General features: G+C 37.9%; 1 protein-coding gene across 6 annotated transcripts in view; it reads left to right on the top strand.

Annotated features, from left to right (window-relative positions):
* LOC124136674 (zwei Ig domain protein zig-8-like) overlaps window positions 1-20024 on the top strand; it is a 429679-nt gene that overhangs the window by 255278 nt on the left and 154377 nt on the right. The gene's annotated exons all lie outside the window — the stretch shown is intronic.

Here is a 20024-nt window from a genome sequence, read left to right on the forward strand (position 1 = left end):
AAAAAACACCGAAACCTAGTTACTGAACCTCATCCACCTGATGTATCATAATAGCTGGCAGAATCAGCACTGGGAGGCATGGGGGGTCCAGAGTGGTGTCCCTTAGCTGTACCAGGAAACAAGGATCATGGGTTCGAATCCAACATACCCCCTGATGATGTTAAAACCTGCATCATGTTAGGCTTTCCTCACACATCAGACTGACAAATCATGATATATCTGAAATTTGTTCAAAACAGCATTAATCCATACCAACTCAATCACTTAATTATCAGCATTGCATGATTGTCTTCCCAGCATTCACTTGACTTCCACTACTGATTACTTGATAGGTCTTTGATGGTCAGTAAGGAGTTAATGACGTCTTGTCTTTACCAGTAATAATTGTCAGGAAAGCAGGATTTCTTAATTAATGGGGTCCAACCTGAAGGGATTCATCATATATGTGCTTCCTGCACACAACTGTAGTAGTGTTTATGTAGAGGAATCTGTGGTAGTACACGTGCAGCTAAACTAACGTGATCGAGGATCCTCAATAATGTGTTCTGATATTGTAATGAGGCCCCAGGAGACAGAAACAAGGTAAAGATCTGATCTCACAACTGCAGCATAGTGACAGTCTGCCGCAGTCAAACAATCCAGGGATTTGGCCAATTCCGTGTATTTACGAATCTTGACACCAGTAATCAAGGGACACAAACCCCTTATCATTCAGCTGATATTTTTTTAATTAAGTACAGGTTTTCCTCATTTCTTACTTGATATGAGATTCAAAAGACTAAGTTGATCAAACATACATCATAAAAAAGTATTACAATATGTGTGGACCCATGAAGATCCAGCATAGAATTAGGCGTGAAAAGTGACTATGCTTGTTGTAAGAGGCGACTAACGGGATTGGGTGGTCAGGCTCGCTGACATGGTTGATTCATGTCATCGTATCCAAATTGCATGGATTCATGCTCATGATATCAGTCACTGGATTGTCTGGTCCAGACTCGATTATTTACAGACTGCTGTCATTTAGCTGGACTATTGCTGTCTGAGGCAAAAACAAACAAAACAAATAAACAATATGTGTCTGAATATTTACTTCTTAAATGGTGTTGATAGACACAGTGAGAACTGTGCTGAAGTTAACATAACCTTCACAACTGTCTTCAGAGTCTTCTACAAAACGTCTTTTCTCTACATTTCCTTGAGGGTTTTATTAGATTTTTTGGTCGATGAGATCTTTGTTGTTTCGGTTGCAACATTGATACCGATGTCACTGGGTCATGTACAGAGGGGATTAAATGTCAAACTTCAGTTGAAACTGTGTTAGGAGCAAAAACCTTGACTTGCACCAATCGCCTGAAGTGCATTTGTACCTTACCTTATATGCACAGATCATCACAGATATATATATACTGCATTTGTGTGATTTGTGCAGTTTCAGTTTTTAAGACCTCATATCTGACAACAGAAAAATGAACTGTTAAGATAACATCATCTGTAAACTGACAAATGTTTATTCAAACCTCATCCAGTACAACATAATACAGTATTACATAATCTATTAGCCAATACATTTTACCTCATCCAGTACAACATAATACAGTATTACATAATCTATTAGCCAATACATTTTACCTCATCCAGTACAACATAATACAGTATTACATAATCTATTATCCAATACATTTTACCTCATCCAGTACAACATGATACAGTATTACATAATCTATTATCCAATACATTTTACCTCATCCAGTACAACATAATACAGTATTACATAATCTATTATCCAATACATTTTACCTCATCCAGTACAACATAATACAGTATTACATAATCTATTAGCCAATACATTTAACCTCATTCAGTACAACATGATACAGTATTACATAATCTATTAGCCAATACATTTTACCTCATCCAGTACAACATAATACAGTATTACATAATCTATTATCCAATACATTTTACCTCATCCAGTACAACTTAATACAGTATTACATAATCTATTATCCAATACATTTTACCTCATCCAGTACAACATAATACAGTATTACATAATCTATTAGCCAATACATTTAACCTCATCCAGTACAACATAACACCGCATTACATAATCTATTATCCAATACATTTTACCTCATCCAGTACAACATAATACAGTATTACATAATCTATTATCCAATACATTTTACCTCATCCAGTACAACATAACACCGCATTACATAATCTATTATCCAATACAGTTAACCTCATACAGTACAACATAACACCGCATTACATAATCTATTATCCAATACATTTTACCTCATCCAGTACAACATAATACAGTATTACATAATCTACTATCCAATACATTTTACCTCATCCAGTACAAAGGAAATCATCACAGCCCTTATGCATTACAGCATATTACTGTGTTACCTTATCCAGTATCTATACACACTAACTACTCCAGCTCTCCATAAATACAAGGGAAATCAGTACAGCTGAATCCAGTACAATATAATTCAGTATTACCGAATCCAATACAAACTCATTTAATACAACCTAATGGGTCTAAGGATGTGTGCAGTGGTACAGAGGTTGGTTGTATCATGCAAGTAAAAACATGTTTAGTTACCTAAACATTGTATTTAGTGAACCTTGTATGGCGAGCTAAATACATAGTTTTTATTCCTAATACAAGATATTTGCCTTCCCTAAAACTACAAACACACGTGATAACCTCTTTATAATATAATGACCTTCTTAAATTCTGCCATCGAAAAAAAGTATTCTTGTTTCTCACAAATGGTTCTTGAATATTGCAAGACTTCCTGGAATGTGCGCATTAATATGTGTCTATGTCGCAAGGTCAGTGATTAGTCTGTTGGACACTGGCAACAGGCAATATAAATATAGTTCCAACTGAATCTTTATGATGGTAGCAATCACGTTACAATTCTGACTTGATCACCGATGGACAAGGACATAATATTTGTTTGTTAACACTGAAAGTAGTTCCTATCTGATCTATTTTATTTGCATATTTATCCATAAACGCACCCAACGGATACTGTTTTATACTTTGGTTTTATCCTGCTGAGAAACCTACCCACTATATGATAAAGTAGTGTAAGCAGACGTTAAATATATTTTATATTCCTAACACGAGAGATTCCTTTTCAAGATACAAGGTTAGGACAGCTTACATCCTAGACACTGATGCATGATTATGATATCACAACCATTAATTCCAAATTTGTTGTTTGAAGATGTAGTTACACTGGGATGTAGGGTCATTGGGAACATGCATTTGAGATTTGACAAATCCCACGGACAGATGCTGTCCTACCCAGGCCTTTTCACCCAACCAACCACCATCCCACCACCAACCACCATCCCACCACCAACCATCACCAACCACCATCCCACCACCATCCCACCACCATCCCACCACCAACCAACCTCCTCTATCTTACTCAAGTACATCCAGCTCACTCCTTGCATTCTATAATCATATCCTTGCTACCCTAGAGCAGTTCATCCAGTTCGCCTGAACCTGTCAGATCTGATTCAACCCTGTACGACGTAGCTGGACCAATCCTTAATCAATCAAACCCCATTAAACCCACCCCCACATCTCAGCAGCAATTCCAAAACATCAGCTCAACCTGTCTGAGCCATGTACAACCCAGATTGATTGAAGTCAACCCATATTCTACATGAATACCACTTAAAGCCTAGAAAGCCCTAAGTCCAGTTTATTCAGGTTTAATCAACCCATTTTGTTCCACTCTGGCCTCAAGCCAGAGCACGCTGTCCTGTGAGAATCTATCCACCATGAGGGGCGGTCAGGTAGCCTGGTGGTGAAAGCGTTCGCTCGTCATGCCAAACACCCGGTTTCGATTCCCAACATAGGTACAATATGTGAAGGCAATTTCTGGTGTCCCTTGCCATGATATTGCTGGAATATTGCTAAATGTGGTGTAAGACCATACTCACTCACTCACTCTATCTACCACGATTATGTCAACCAAGTTAAAACTGATCCCAACCTATTACAGCTTATCTTAATCTATACATTATGACTTACCTTATATCATTGAGCCTGGCTAGCCCAGTGGTCTAAGGTGTAGCGTCTCCCTGTGCAGAGTTGCAGCCCTTAGCCTAGCCAGGATCTACTTCTTTTGTGTCCAAATCATAAATATGCTCCAATTCTTCTGCAACCCATTCTTGTTTTAAGAGGCAACTATCAGGGTGGTCAGGCTTGGTGACTTGGTAGATGCATATGTCATCATATCATAAATGCATATATCGATGCTCATGATGTCAATCACTGGAATATTGCTGAGTGCAGTGTTAATCAACAAACAAACATAATCCTTGGTGATGGCCTGTGGCCTTGATCCGGTCAGCCCACCACAGGAGTCGGATCCTTTGGTCCTTATTTTCCCACCTTGACCTCGTCAAAAGTAATATAATGTATAATGCTATCTTATAATGCTAATTATGTAGAAATAGTAATGCAACATACCTGTAATTCACAATTAATTATAAACATTAACTTTCATCTACAAGATAAATCTTCAAGACGATTATAACTGTGGATCCTTGAGTAGCATGTATAAGAATGCTCCAACATTGCCTATGTTGTACTGTACTGGGACTGATGTAGAAACATTATAGCCCATTGTCTGCCATGTTATAGCATACAATGTTATAGCATACAATGTTATGGCATACAATGTTATGGCATACAATGATCTGCGGAGAAGGATAAAGAGGTTGAGAAATTGATTAGCTTTAACCCCCCAAATCCATTTGACTTGACGGATGCATTGAGAGCACAAGAATACATGAATATTTCATGTCTGATTCTGGTATAAACCAGTGGGTTACATTGACATGATTGTTCATGCAAAAGGTATGGTGATAAAGCACATCAGTATTTTAAACTGCAGCGACATACTTCACCAGTTGTCACCTCCATATGGTAATATAAGTGCTGTATTATTCAGGATAGAGATCAGTGGTCTGGAGCATCCACGGATGTGATACTCTACTTCTTACGATGACAGACCTGCACAAAGTGAAAAGTGATGAAGCAGATGTTCGAGGCTTTTTCAGAATGAAAAAGAAAAGCAATATGAGTTTCTGACATTGGTTGATGGTATAATTATAGTGCTGTATTACACAAGATGTGGCCATTTAGAAGGGTCTCACATATTAAGGTTTTTTGGGAATGACAAGAATTACTTTCTTGGCAGGTCATCACATTTGGGAACTTTCCACCTCATTTATATATATCATCAAACTTTAATTTGTTCTATTCACTTTGGGTGGTGGTTTATCCTAGCGGTTAAAGCGTTCGTGCCGAGGCATGGGTACAATGTGTGAACCCCATATCCTTATTCTGAGGCTGTGATATTGCTGAAATATTGGTAAAAGCAGCATAAAAACCGTACTCACTCACTCACTCACTCTATTAAGTTCCCCATACTGAGTGCATGTGAGTCAAGGTGGCATAGGGCACTTCAATTCTCTGTGCTGAGTTGTGTCCCTTAGCAAATCCAGGATTTGCTTGTCATAGGTTTATTTGCCTGCTTTGCTCTGATTACAATCCTTGGTCTGTCAGTACTGAACGTGTGCGTTTCACCAAGACCATCCCTGAACCGCATTACTTTAGGCTAAATTGTGAGGTTAATCTGGTTTATGTCTGAAAGGCTGTCATTGTAGCATTAAACTCAACTCACTCACACTCTGCTGCCACACTTCAAGACATTGGAAATGGAAATGATGGATGGGAGTTATTCATCATTGCAATTCTGAATCTGTTAATATGCAAGTTAGGATTTGTATGGAAGACTGCCACGAACATGTGGACTTAAAAACACCCAGTAATCCATACTGTTTCACATTCATTTGAGATGTGCATATAGCCATAACAAACTTGAATACCTTTGTTTCATTACCTGCACTATCACTGAGCAATATTTGGATTTGTAATAACTGATGTAATTAATAACTAATAATGCAAGAGTATTTGAATATATATGTGGCTGCTAAACAAAGTTGGTAGTGGACTGTGGGTGAAAAAGATATTTGTTTTTTCATGTAAATGATAAAAATGTTTTGTTTATAGAAAGCATGAAAAGAAATTGTTATTCATTAGTTTTGGATTGTATTTGTAAAGCTTTGTGATGTAATATAAAAGAATCAGTATTGTTATGTATGTTTAATATACAATCAGTGTTTAATATGTATATCAACTATCATGACAGGCATGTATCTCCAAGGTGGCCCAGTGCAGTTGCATCCCTTAGTTATGCCAGGATGTGCTGGTTGCAAATTTGAATTCCAAATTTGTCCTGATAATGATCGATTGTCTGTCTGGACAGTACTTCCCTAGTAACTATCTATAATTGTGGTCCTTTAGGCTTTCTTCTGACATATAACAGACATGCTGTAATATAGCTGAAATACTGTCAAAGTCAGCACGAAACACAACACTCACACAACTAGAGATGCACTGGCTTGGTCTCAAAGTGATAAGTTCACATCGCTATAGCAAATTATGTATAAGTGCATTGTATAGTGTTGGGCCCCATTGGGGTAGTTGATATATTGAATGTGGGTCAGAATAGGTCTCCTATACCCTCTGTGGGAACAGTGTGTGCATGATATGGCTGTGTGTGTGTCATTGTACCTTAGTGGCTGATGCTGCAACATTTGTGTGGTCCGGACATGATAATTTACAGTCCACTATGATATGGAGCTGTGAATTTCCTGACTTTGCAAATAATACACTGTGTTCAACTCCCTCCAGTTTCTACCTTACTCATTATCACCTGTTGCCCTTAATTAGATAGACCTCGTCGCTATATGGCTGAAATAATGCTGATGCGATGTTAGATTTTAACTCATTCACTGATCAGATACACAGACCACCATGGAAAAGATCTGAACATTTCTTGTGATGGGTGGCACCGGTGGGGCTATCTTCTCGAGTTAGTGTTTACTAGCCTATATCAAAAGCCTTGTTTCTACCTTTGCCGCATCAAGGCCACTTTTCTTGGCTCAACCCTGGCGCCACCTTGCGTAGAACACGAGTTGTGCCCCTTGTATTCTAAATGCGATATCCAATTAGATCGCTGTTCTTATCTTGTATAGCTTCACAAAGATGGCGACTACCATAGGCGATGACCCAGTCGATCAGATAACAAAAACATTGTCGATTTCATCCCTACACAAAAACAGGCAATCATTAGGGAGGTTTAAAAGATGAAAAAGATGTGTCAACCAAGACCGGCAGGGGTAACTGACTTTCATGTGAAGGTGTACCAGTCATGGATGTTGATTTTGTGAAGCGTTCTCTGATTGGACTATCGATATCTGTGATAGTCCAGTCATATTTAGCACAGGAAAGTGGCCTTGATGTGGCAAGGGTGGAAACAAGACTTTGATAAAAAGGCTAGTGGAAGCTCATTACCTCAGGAAGATGCGGTGGGGCGGGATATGTTCACCTTTTCACAAACATCTGTATCATCATTTTTTTATAGTGTTTCCTATACACATACTTATGAAGTCGGAATCATACAATTGACTCTACCTTTAGCAGAACTTTGTTTTGATTATTAAAATATTTTTGGTACTTTTATTGCAGCATCAGCAATGATGCTCATCATTATTACAATGACTGACAATCAACCAAATTAGATTAGCTTTTAGTAGAGACTTTTTATGGTTATGGAAATGTTTTTTGTTACTTATATATTTAGCAACTGATATGAAATTTGTTTTGATTATTATAATGTTTTTTGTTGCTTTTATTGCAGCATCAGCAATGATGCTCATCATTGGTACAATGTCTGACAAACAACCAAATTAGATTAGCTTTTAGTAGAGACTTTTTATGGGTATGTTTTTTGTTACTTATATATTTAGCAACTGATATGAAATTTGTTTTAATTATTAAAATGTTTTTTGTTGCTTTTATATTTAGCAACTGATATGAGTGTTTAACCTTCTTGATACCTTATTTGTGGTCGAACACATGGTGTGTGACCCAGTTAAGGGTGATTCCCCTGTTTGACATGTGATTGTTATAAGAAACAATTACAGTTAGCATCAGACGCCTGTTTAAGAAGAGTATCAAGCATAGATAGACAAGGAAAAAACAACTGATTGTGTTTCATCACGTCATCGACCATTGGCTCTTCTATAATCATGATACAGTTACATACAGGCTTGTGCTTATATGCTTTTTGAGATGCATAAGACATAGCAAATGTATCTAATAAATAATGTATTTAATAAATCTAATGTAATAATAAATCATCAGAAACTGATGGCAATCTTACCCTCAGCCTTTACCATGAGTGCGTGAGTTTGGTTTTACGCTGCTTTTAGCAATATTCCACGGCGGGGGACATCAGAAATGGGCTTCACCAAAAAGATGAAGACAAGTGGGGGATGAGAGGGAGAAAGATTAAGCAGCAAACAGGTCCAGAGTGGAGTGATTTAAAAATATATGACTTTGAAGGAAATTCATCATACATTTAAAGTTGGCGTTCTGAAATCCCTCTGGGCCATTAGTGCTTTTCAGCTTGAGGTTATTTTTAAACGAACATAATTTCTATTCCTTCTTCTATAAAACAAGCTTAGCGTAAAGATTAGATCCTATGGGAGGTATATATCTATGCTAACTGTCTGGCAAGATAACCAGTTTGTTCTAAATTTACTTAAAATTGACGGAACCTTTATACAGAAGACAAGACTGTCAATTGTCAGAGATTTAAGGATATTAATAGCCTAGGATAAGCTGAGACTTACAAAAAAAATCAAAGTGATCTACATATGTAGATGTGTTAGTTGTAAGAGAAATCTGAAATGGGGATAGGGTGGTTATTTGCCTGCTATAGATAGTGAGTGAGATGGGGTTAGTTCCGCTTTGAAAAGTATTTCAGTTTAAGCATGGCAGTTTAATGTTGGAGGAACGCCTGAAGTGATGCAAGTCTCAGATGTTTATCAACATGGTGAAACGCATGATATGGTATGGTGCTGACAAACCTAGAAACATAATCTGGGAAAACCAGGATTCAAACCTACATTATTAGGTTAATTCTATCCATTAATAGGCAAGTCTAGATATGTGTACAGTACATCAGTCTGTTATAGGGACAACTTGTTCTTATTATTTACATAATCTAGAAATTATGATTTAAAAACTAATAATTAGTTCTTTAAAGACTTGTGTAAGTCTAACCAAGGAGGACTATGGCTGATTGTGTCATTGGACTTATTGTGTATGCTTACACAACCAAGGACTGGATTTGTCTTGATTAAGCTGGTGGAATGTACCTTTAATGTCATTATAGACATTACAGAAAGTCATTATTGAAAGTACCTTTCACTTCTTTACTCTACCTTTGGGTATTTCAGGGCAGAATCAGTCTAGTACCACAACATTGTGGATTAGGTAATTACAATGTCTAATTTGGCTGATTGGGAGTCATTGCTCCAATGGTGAGGATCATTGCTGCTGCCATCAATAAAAGCAACAAAAAACATTTCTATAATCATGAAAAGTCTCTGAAAAAGCTGAGTCCATTGTATGTTTCCAATTATATCATGAGCATGTATTGAAAATCACTATCAAGTAGCGATGATACGAGGTGTTCATGAAAAAGTAATCACATCCTGCATCACCAGTGACACATCACAAACACATGCAAAGGCAAGTTTGGTTCAGACTTACTTTGCTTCTGTAATATAGCCCCTTATGAAGATGCGATTAAGAAGTGGTCTTCAGCAACCCTTGCTTGTTATAAGTGGCAGCATGCTGGAATATTGCTAAAAGTGGTGTAAAAATTACTCTCACTCACTCACTCACTCACAAGTGGTAACTAATGAGATCGGGAGCTCAGACTCCGAGTGACTTTGTTGCTGATAGCATCTCATGTACCCAGCTTATAATATATATTAGTAGATTGTCTGGCCCAGATTCGATTTTCACACGACCATCTTATAGTTAGAATATTGCTAAGTGCCTTGTTAATCAACAAGCAAACAAATATAATCTTATAGAAAACTTGTACACATTTCCAGCCAACATCCTGTGCAGCATCTCCCAATAGTATATATGCTCGGACCGATCCACGTGTCACTCAAACATAGTCTCTGGGAAACATATTGCATGTGATAGAATCTAAACCCATCTTCATCCCCGTGAACAACGCGCAAGTATAAAGATGCAACTCATCACCAGATACCAATCTACTTCCCTGAGAGACATAATATGATATTTATATCCCATTAGAAATACTACAAGCTTAATAAAGCATGATATCTACATGCAACAGTTTGTGTGTATGTTCTAAAAATGTTACGTAATGGCAACTCTGATTGTTTTTCACACTAGTTTCCTGTGGATATTAAACTTGGTTACATTGGCACTAAATGACATTTGCCAATACTGAAAGATTTTACGCTACACTAATCCTTATGGAATAGAATATTCCTTTCATCAGTAAGTCTTTGAAACTTTAATACACATGTAAGTAAAATTGGTTTTAAGTCATGCATGTATTGCTGTTGACTTAAGAATTCTTGCCAGTGAATGTTTGTATCATTGGACTGAGAAGTATGTTCACCGTGAATGTGTGCAGATGATGGCGTAGTGAACCAACGGTGTACCGACTGCCCTACAAGTCAGCATTGTTTGCTGTGGTGGTAACATCTTCTGTTTAAACTACTGGGAATTTTACACGATGGTATACAAAGATTAACCTGCTTAGGGACCAGACCCTGGGGTGCAACATGGATTTCTGTCAATTATTTACGCATTTTTATGTCAATCAACAACACGTGGGGAAGAAACTGAGATGGAGGAAGGTGTCCAGCAGATTGTTAAGAGAATTTGTCAGGATTTTGGCAGGTGGGTGGAGAACGGTTGTAGCTTGAGAGGAGATTACAGGAGAATGTTGAGGAAGGTGTACTAGGCTCTGTATGAGTATGTTGTCTAGGTACTTCCATCTTGTGTTTCATGCGGCAAGAATGTCTCCCGGTAACATTTTCAGAATACTGTTCAACTTGACATTTCTTTGTCCAAGAAATGTTTAATGCCTGATTTTCTTGTATACCAGATATACCTTCTCTGAATGAAATATGTTTGGAATATGTGTGAAAGATGAATGTTTAAACATGATGTTGTTAATTAATATATTCCAGCCATAGCTGGAATCTTGTAAAAGAGAAATTCATATTATTCTAGGTTGAGTTGGCCTTTAATACTGGTAGTCATACGATGCATCAACACTGTCTGTGAGTGAGTGAGGAGTGAGTGAGTTGGTTTCATTGCTGCTTTGTACAGTTTTCCACTAATATCACAGTATGTCAGCTTACTGTGGGAGGAAATCCTGAAGTGATCCTTTGTGAAACCGTTGAGCCCAGGTATCGTGCTGACAAACCTAGAAACGTAATTGAACCCACAATCATGGGTTTCTGGTGTTCCTAAGGGATGCAGCTCTGTACTTGAGAAGTCCGGGCCAGTACTGAATGTGAATGTCTGGCTGATTGTGTGTCATATACCCCATTATGTAGGAGTTTTGCTCATGTTATCAACCACTTTTCTGCCTCACCAAGATGCGATTATTCACAAGCATCTCTCTCTCTCTCTCTATATATATATGAGTCTTATACATTGGTAGCTGGGATATTAAACAAAGTTCACTTTCTCAATAATCAATATTATGTCGTCGACAAGTTCTGTACTGAAAAATTCATGGTATAACACTGCAAATATCATTTATGGCATATCTGATCACCAAGAAATGATGAGTAATGTTTTAGTTGGGAATAACAAATTACAGTCAATGAACTGATGTTAAGAACCCGTTGGAGTTTGTTATACTAGGAGTGGACTGTATGGTTAACATGTTATCTAGAATTAAGAAGAGGCAGTACAAACATGGCTGTGTTTATTTTTTGGTTGTTTGACTGTTTGTTTCATGGATTAGGAAACTAATGCCCAGGCTTTAGTTGGGGATGAGGGCCTGAGACAATGGAGAATGGAAAAGCAAGCAAACCTGAATTAATGAGTGTGTTTTGCTTCTGTTTGCAAGCAACACAATGTTTAATTCAGCTTTAGTTGGTATTTCAGATGTTCAATCGTTATCAGGAAGTGGACTTGCTCAAATAAGGCATATCAACATCTACTTTCATCCTATATTTCAGATAGATTCAAACAGATTCACAAGGAAAAATCAGTTTGCCTGCTGTCAATCTTATAAAGTAAATCGGGGGGTGGTGGGGGGGTTGCTTTGTGGTTAAAGTGTCCACTCATCACCCCCAAGACCTGGGTTTGATTCCCCATATGGGTACAATGTGTGAAGTGGGTACTTCTGGTGTCTCTGTGATATTCCTGAAAAGTGGCGTAAAACTGTACTCATTCACTATAATGTGAATCTGTAATTTCGAAGATCTTAGCAATACACTTGAGCTCATCTTGATCAGTAGAGTGAACCTGACCATGTATATCCAATGTCCATTATCAGAAGATTCGGGGAAGAATAGATCTTCAGTAACCCATGCTTGCCGTAAAAAGCGACTATGCTTGTTGTAAGAGGCGACTAATGGGATCGGGTGGTCAGGCTCGCTGACTTGTGAGATTCATGTCATCGTATCTCAATTACGTGGATCGATGCTCATGATGTCAATCATTGGATTGTCTGGTCCAGACTTGATTATTTACCGGCCGCCGTCATATAGCTGGAATATTGCTGAGTGCAGCAAACAACAAACAAACAAGAAATCTTGATTGATCAGTTAATACACAGATATGTCATTGACCTACTAACACACTACTTAAACTGTTTCCAAATCTTGTGCAAGGGTAATCCTGATGTTAAGCTGGCCTAGGATTGAATGTTGGTCATGTGACTTCCAACCAAGACACAGGAAGCCTCTCTGAAAGAAAACTGAAGTAGTGACAGCATTGCTCTAGATACTTTCAAGTCAGTGTAAACAAACCAACCTTTAAAACAGGCCATGGGCTCCTTTGAGATTGAACCTGTGGCATGTAGCTTCAAATAAGACTCTTGAAAATAAAAATGTCAGAAACTGTGTTTGATCCTTGATTTGAGCTGCCCTGGTATTGAATTAGGTGCACTGATTTTCAAAATACATTCTACTCACTTGGGAAACTTCAGAGGAATTGTCGTGTGCCCTTGAGACTTTGTTTTCATTTTGGTTTTTAACAACTCTTTTCTTTACTAGTAACCTTAACTTATTTGATGCCAAGTCAGAATGATTACAGGCTCATAAGGGGGGTCCTCAAAGAATATTTTGTGGAAAAAATGGGTTCACATAAATTGTGTGTGTGGCGGGTGCTACTGGTAGAGCGGGACCTGCTTAAGCTTGCACAAACACCTGGTGTCATCACTGATATTCAGTGATCTATTCATAAAGTTTTCACCCCTATCATACCTTTACACACAAAGGAATCCGTTTTGGCAGATAGTCAACCTGATTATTCTCTGTTGTTGATGTTTTGTGTTTTCACTTCAATTTATAAACTACTATAACATCCCACATATAGGGATGGGAAGCAGTATCATGGTTAAACATTCATTCAGATTTCATTGGTCAGTTTCTTTGTTAATTTTGGATCTTCGAAATAGTGTTGTAATTATTTCTCAATCAATGACTGGGAAAAGCTGTTTCCCTAACATACAGCCCATATATAAGTAAGTCAATGTATACCATCAATGTCCCATACTGTCATTGTCAACTAAAGCACATGAAAATTCATGAGAATTTTTTTATCAGTGTGTACGAGTATGAAATGTTTTTGAAAATAGATCCCTGATTATATTTTACATCTTAATACCTAATGAAACAATGATGGTGGTTTTAATTTTATTTGGATTTTTTTCTCTCAGTACAGGTTTTGGAACAGTATTGTTATATGTTGCAACAGTGTATGATAGAAGATTTTGTAAATAGGGAAACATTGTCCTTTGAGTTCTTTCTTGTTTTGGCACAAAACGATATGACATTGTGTTTATGTTAAATATTTAACGTTGTTTTATGATGAGTGTCATGTGTCTGAATATGAGCTTGAGTGTGGGCAGTATTACTTTCTCATTACTGGGAGACAGTTATCATGTGTAGAGATAATTGGAAGTCATCCTGTTGACTGATCCTTTGGAGTTATCCCGTGGACTGGTCTTTAGGCATTTCCCGTTGTTTATGATCATTGGGAGAAGGTTACCCTGTGGTCTCAGACATTTACCCACTTCGGTGAAACCCACGAGCACGGGTATGGTGCTGACAAAACCTAGAAACATAATCGGGGCGAACCAGGATTCGAACCCACAATCATAGGTTTCTGGCGTGCCTAAGGGACGCAACTCTGCACAGTGAATCGCGGCGCCTCAGACGACTCGGCCACCCGTGCCCCCTGATCATTGGAAGTCATCCTGTGGACTGATCTTTGGGAGTCATCCTGTGGACAGATCATTGGGAGTCATCCTGTGGACTGATCACTTGGAGTCATCCTGGTAACTTTTCTTGGAACAAATGTTCAGTCCAAGACATTTCTAGACCAATAACGACAGCAGAGCTGTCTTTCCATTAAATTGTTTTTGGCCTACTGGTCTTCTGAATCATAATGGAAATACATGATTCAACTGTGGTTCTGAACAATCTTATGTTTGAATCACCACATGCACTAATCTTGTTTGTTTTGACAAATAAAAATTCTAATATCTGCCACCTCACTTATAACATGATAGAAGAGAGCTTAGCCAATGTTAGGGGCACGGGTGGCCCAGTCATTTAAGGCGCCGCAATTCGCTGTGCAGAGTTTCGTCCCTTGGGCAAGCAAGAAACCTATGATTGTGGGTTCAAATCCTGGTTCGCCCGGATTATGTTTCTAGGTTTGTCAGCACCATACCCGTGCTCGTGGGTGTCACTAAAGTGGTAAACATCTGAAACCTGTATCACTTCAGGCTTTCCTCCCACATTAAGCTGACACGCCGTGAAATAACTGGAATACTGTTAAAAGCGGTATTAAACCTAACTCACTCACTCAATCACTGAACCAATGTTAATCTAATTTCAAGGTTTCTTAGTGATAAAAACCAACCAAACAGCCTGTTTCATATGTCATGTACATCAAATGGCATATACACTTCCTTACTCTGGAACAAAGTACTTAACACTTGGCCATCAAAACTGTGAGGTTGATGAAGATGTTACATTGTGCAGTTGAGCTTTCTTTGAACCAGATACAGTGTACATGCACACTTCTTTGTCCAATGTAAATATGTGGGCAAGTGGAACAAGTTGATGAATGTTTATGTTATGGCTGGGACGGGTAACTCGGGTACCCATGCTTGCCTTAAAAAGCGACTATATGCTTGTTGTAAGAGGAGACTAACAGAATCAGGTGGTCAGGCTCGCTGACTTGGTTGATTCATGTCATCATATCCCAATTGGGTAGATCGTTGCTCATGTTATCAATCACTGGATTGTCTGGTCTAGCCTTGATTATTTACAGACTGTCATCATATAGCTGGAATATTGCTGAGTGCGGCAAAATGAAACAAAAGCAGCATTCATTGTGTGAGATTTTATTCCTCAGTGGAAGTCAGTGAGTGGAAATGGTGGAAACAACTTTTGTATAGTAATTGTCATTGTTGACCTTCAAACCATTGACTACCTGTCCAGGTGAGCTACAATGCTGTGAAACTATTGGTTCTCTGTTAATGAATACTCTCTTAATCTCTGGAGATTGATATACGGTAGATAATCTATGAAATGCGTGAAATTCTCTTTACAGCTTATTTAACACAGATTAGCAGCAGTGCTCAACACAATATGCTGATGGCCAATACAAACTCCACAAAAATCATACAACAATATAACCCACATTTGTTTCTGGGTTTCATTTTTCAAAGCCCCTTAATTTTTTCATCACCTGTTCTGTGAAAGTTGAATTATTCAAAGTCTTTCACCGTGTTTAGTTCACAGTTATAGTCGGTATATTGGGCCGTAAGCGCCAGCTTCATGCTATGCTCTCTCCTCTTAGCGAGGTGCCAAGGCCATTTTGAACTATATTTATCTTTTACTCCTAAATGTGCACCACAAGGAACTTCATGCCTTTATCAAATACCAATTAGCATTTATTGGCACTGCCTGAAGTTTTACCAAATGTGGTTACCACAATGTGGAGGATAGGGAGAGATGAGGTGAAGATTATGGTCCGATATACATTTACCATTATATGTGTAATCCTGATGGCATTTCTGTGTAGGTTTCCCTATTCGTTCAAAGTTAAAAATAATTAAACCTTTAACTAAAAGACTTATTTTGTATTTGAGATGATCTTCTTAGAATATTATAGCTGTGAAAATTGATGTGAATTTTTAAAAATATTATTAAATCTGACATTTTTATTTTTAATCAATTTTAAGTTATAAAATAAAACATATTTATCATAATTTAAGTTTTTGTAGACAAATGATATAGAAGCATGTATATGTATATGAGAAGTGCTGTAAACACAAAAAAGACTTGATGCCTTCAACATTCATTGTCTCATACTTAAGGCTCCCAAGCATCTAATAATATTTCCACATTTCAGTTGACCCCATGTACCAAACTTACATGTTTTGTACTCCAGATATTCTTAAACTTGACAGCTGAAAGTGCAACACTTCTGTCTTGTTGAGCGGAATGTAAGGGGCAATCCTTTATCATAGAAGGGTAGACAAATGTGAATTAGTGGAGTAAGGCTTGATTTAAGAAAATTGATAGATTAAACTTTCATAAATACACAATTTGGATTGTTGTTAATGTAACGTGTGCATTTCATGATAACTAACTACATTACTAGCGCAAGCAAATGTTTTGAGGGTTTATCTCATAATTTGTTGTCATGAATGAACCATCACCCTTTATTTAATGACCAGTCACTATAAGAACCCTCTGTCCACATCACATATGAGAGATTTACCATCAACTATGGCTATAAGAACAAACAACTATTCATGATAGAATTTTGACTATTGTTATCTCACCAGGGCTAATCCCCTTATAATGCCTGAAGCAATAAAGGTATGGTGTACAGTATGCTTCATCAGGTAAGGACAACATTGAATGTGAATGTAAACTATTATCTTAGTATGCTTCAGCAAAGGATCACAAAGCTGTAGTCACGAATCAGCCAGCAGATCTCACAGCTCTGGTTATTCTCTCGCCTTGCCATCAATATTTCACTCCCAGTATGTTCAGTTTTCTCCAGTGTCAAGCAATGGCATTCAGTGTCTGTGTCATACAGTTACATTTGCAAAGTGTCTCCACGTCAAACAATGCTGGCAACATTAAGTATTAAACTACTAACTAGGACCTATTAAAACAAGCATCCTTGTCTCGCCATTGAGGTGGTGTGATGGCATGACTTTTTCCATGAATACTAGGTTTTGAATATTTTATGAATATCTTTGATGGGCTTGAGTAGTGAAAGATGACAGAGTGTGTTTCTGTTATTTTCTCTACCAAGAGATCATTGACGACAAATCAGGCAAACATGATATGGTGTGTGGCATGAACAGCCTTGGTAGGTATTGTTTACCCAGGTGTATAACTTGTTGTACCAAGCCTTGGAATACTTTGAAAACAATGCTAAGGATTGTCACTTGTATTTAAATCAGGATTTTGTCAATGCTGGAAATGGTAGATCAATAATATGTATGCATTATTCATAAACAGTTCTTAATCACTGAGGACATCAACCCAGCAGTATTTAATCACTGAGGACCATCAACCCCACAGTATTAATCATTGGGGACCATCAAACCCCAGCAGTATTGAATCACTGAGGACCATCAACCCCAGCAGTATTAATCACTGAGGACCATCAAACCCCAGCAGTATTAATCACTGAGGACCATCAACCCCACAGTATTAATCACTGAGGACCATCAAACCCCAGCAGTATTAATCACTGAAGACCATCAACCCCACAGTATTAATCACTGAGGACATCAACCCCAGCAGTATTTATCACTCAGCACATCAACCCCAGCAGTATTTATCACTGAGGACATCAACCCAGCAGTATTTATCACTGAGGATATCAACCCAAGCAGTATTTAATCATTGAGGACCATCAAACCCAAGCAGTATTTAATCATTGAGGACCATCAACCCCACAGTATTAATCACCGAGGACCATCAAACCTAGTAGTGTTTAATCACTGAGGAACATTAATCCCACAGTATTGATCACTGAGGACCATCAAACCTCAGCAGTGTTAATCATTGAGGACCATCAAACCCCAGCAGTATTAATCACTGAGGACCATCAAACCCCAGTAGTCTTGATCACTGAGGACCATCAACCCCCACAGTATGAATCACTGAGGACCATGAACCCCAGCAGTATTATTCATTGAGGACATCAACCCCAGCAGTATTATTCATTGAGGACATCAACCCCAGCAGTATTATTCATTGAGGACATCAACCCAACTGTATTAATTATTGAGGACTATCGACCCCCAGTGGTATTGATCATTGAGGATCATCAACCCCCAGAATTATGAATCATTGAGGAGCATCAACCCCCAGCAGTATGAATCATTGAGGACCATCAACCCCAGCAGTATTTAATCATTGAGGACCATCAACCCCACAGAGTCAATCATTAAGGACTTTATCATCTGCCGTTGTGCCTGCTACATACATATATATATAATGAAACACAAACACTCTTCCATGATGAAAATAAAAATGTGCTGGCAAGACTACATCAAACCTATTTACTTTATCTGATCAATATGCTTGGTATGTGTAATGTATTAGATTCTGAGGGAAGAACTTCATTTATCACATAACACTCATGATTCACTTTTGAATTAAGCAAATATGCACAGAATCATGTTTCATAAGATTGTTGTAAGGATACTAGTACATTATTTTTTTCATCAGCTGTGCTAATTGTTCTCATGAGGTGAACATAACAGTTGCACTTGCTGCATGCATTCATGCATTCTGTAAAAATGTGGTTTACACTATTACATAAGACATTATTGATGTTATGATAAACTAGAAGGTGTAATCCGGGACGATATGCTGGTATGTTATGACCTATAAAACTGTAGCATAGTTACAGAGAATGGAATAGGGTAACACATTTATTGGTGTACTGTCTTTACAACTCATCATGATCGAGAGAAATATTAACTACCCATGAAGGTACAGGTTAGAATTGGTCTTCAGCAACCAATGCTTGTAAGAGGTGACTAGCGTAATCAGGAGGTCAGGCTCAATGACTTGGTGGATGCATGTCACTGTATCCCAGTTGCGTAGACGATGCTCATGATGTCAATCCCTTGATTATTTACAGACCGCCACCATATAGCTGGAATATTGCAGAGTGCAGTCTTAAACAAAAATAAACACAACAAAAGGAAATATTTACTGAGCTCTCCTGGGTGTATTACCTTTACTGTGGAACACCAGATAGTCCAGATTTTACAAGGCGTGCATTATTAACAGTGTATTAGCATGTTGTTGCATCATAAATCTATCAGTCCCACTTCACAATTTTTATGGGCGGTCGGGTAGCCTAGTGGTTAAAGTGTAAAGCGGCGTAAAACCTCACTCACTCACTCACTCACTCACTCACTCACTCACTCACTCACAATTTTTAGATGAAATTTCTGCTTGAACTGATTGTCCCTACTTGGGCATGGAACTATGCCGACAAATGAGAACCAGAAATCTGAATCTTTGATGGCACAAAACATCTCCTTGACAGGGCTCTGATGTCAAATGTTTCTGACATTTACTTCCCATGTATGCATTGACAGTAGTTTTTAAAAGACTTAAAAGATAAAGGTTTTGAGTAATTGCTTTTATTATCTGAAATGTATATGTTATTGGGTTTTTTTATGTAACTTTGTTATTGTGAGCATAATAGCTGCATTTATTTCTCAGTTGAAATATTTTGTACCTTGTAGTTGAACATTACG

Source organism: Haliotis rufescens, unplaced genomic scaffold (assembly GCF_023055435.1).
Source record: "Haliotis rufescens isolate VD_foot unplaced genomic scaffold, xgHalRufe1.0.p SCAF_1, whole genome shotgun sequence".
Lineage (NCBI taxonomy): Eukaryota > Metazoa > Mollusca > Gastropoda > Lepetellida > Haliotidae > Haliotis > Haliotis rufescens.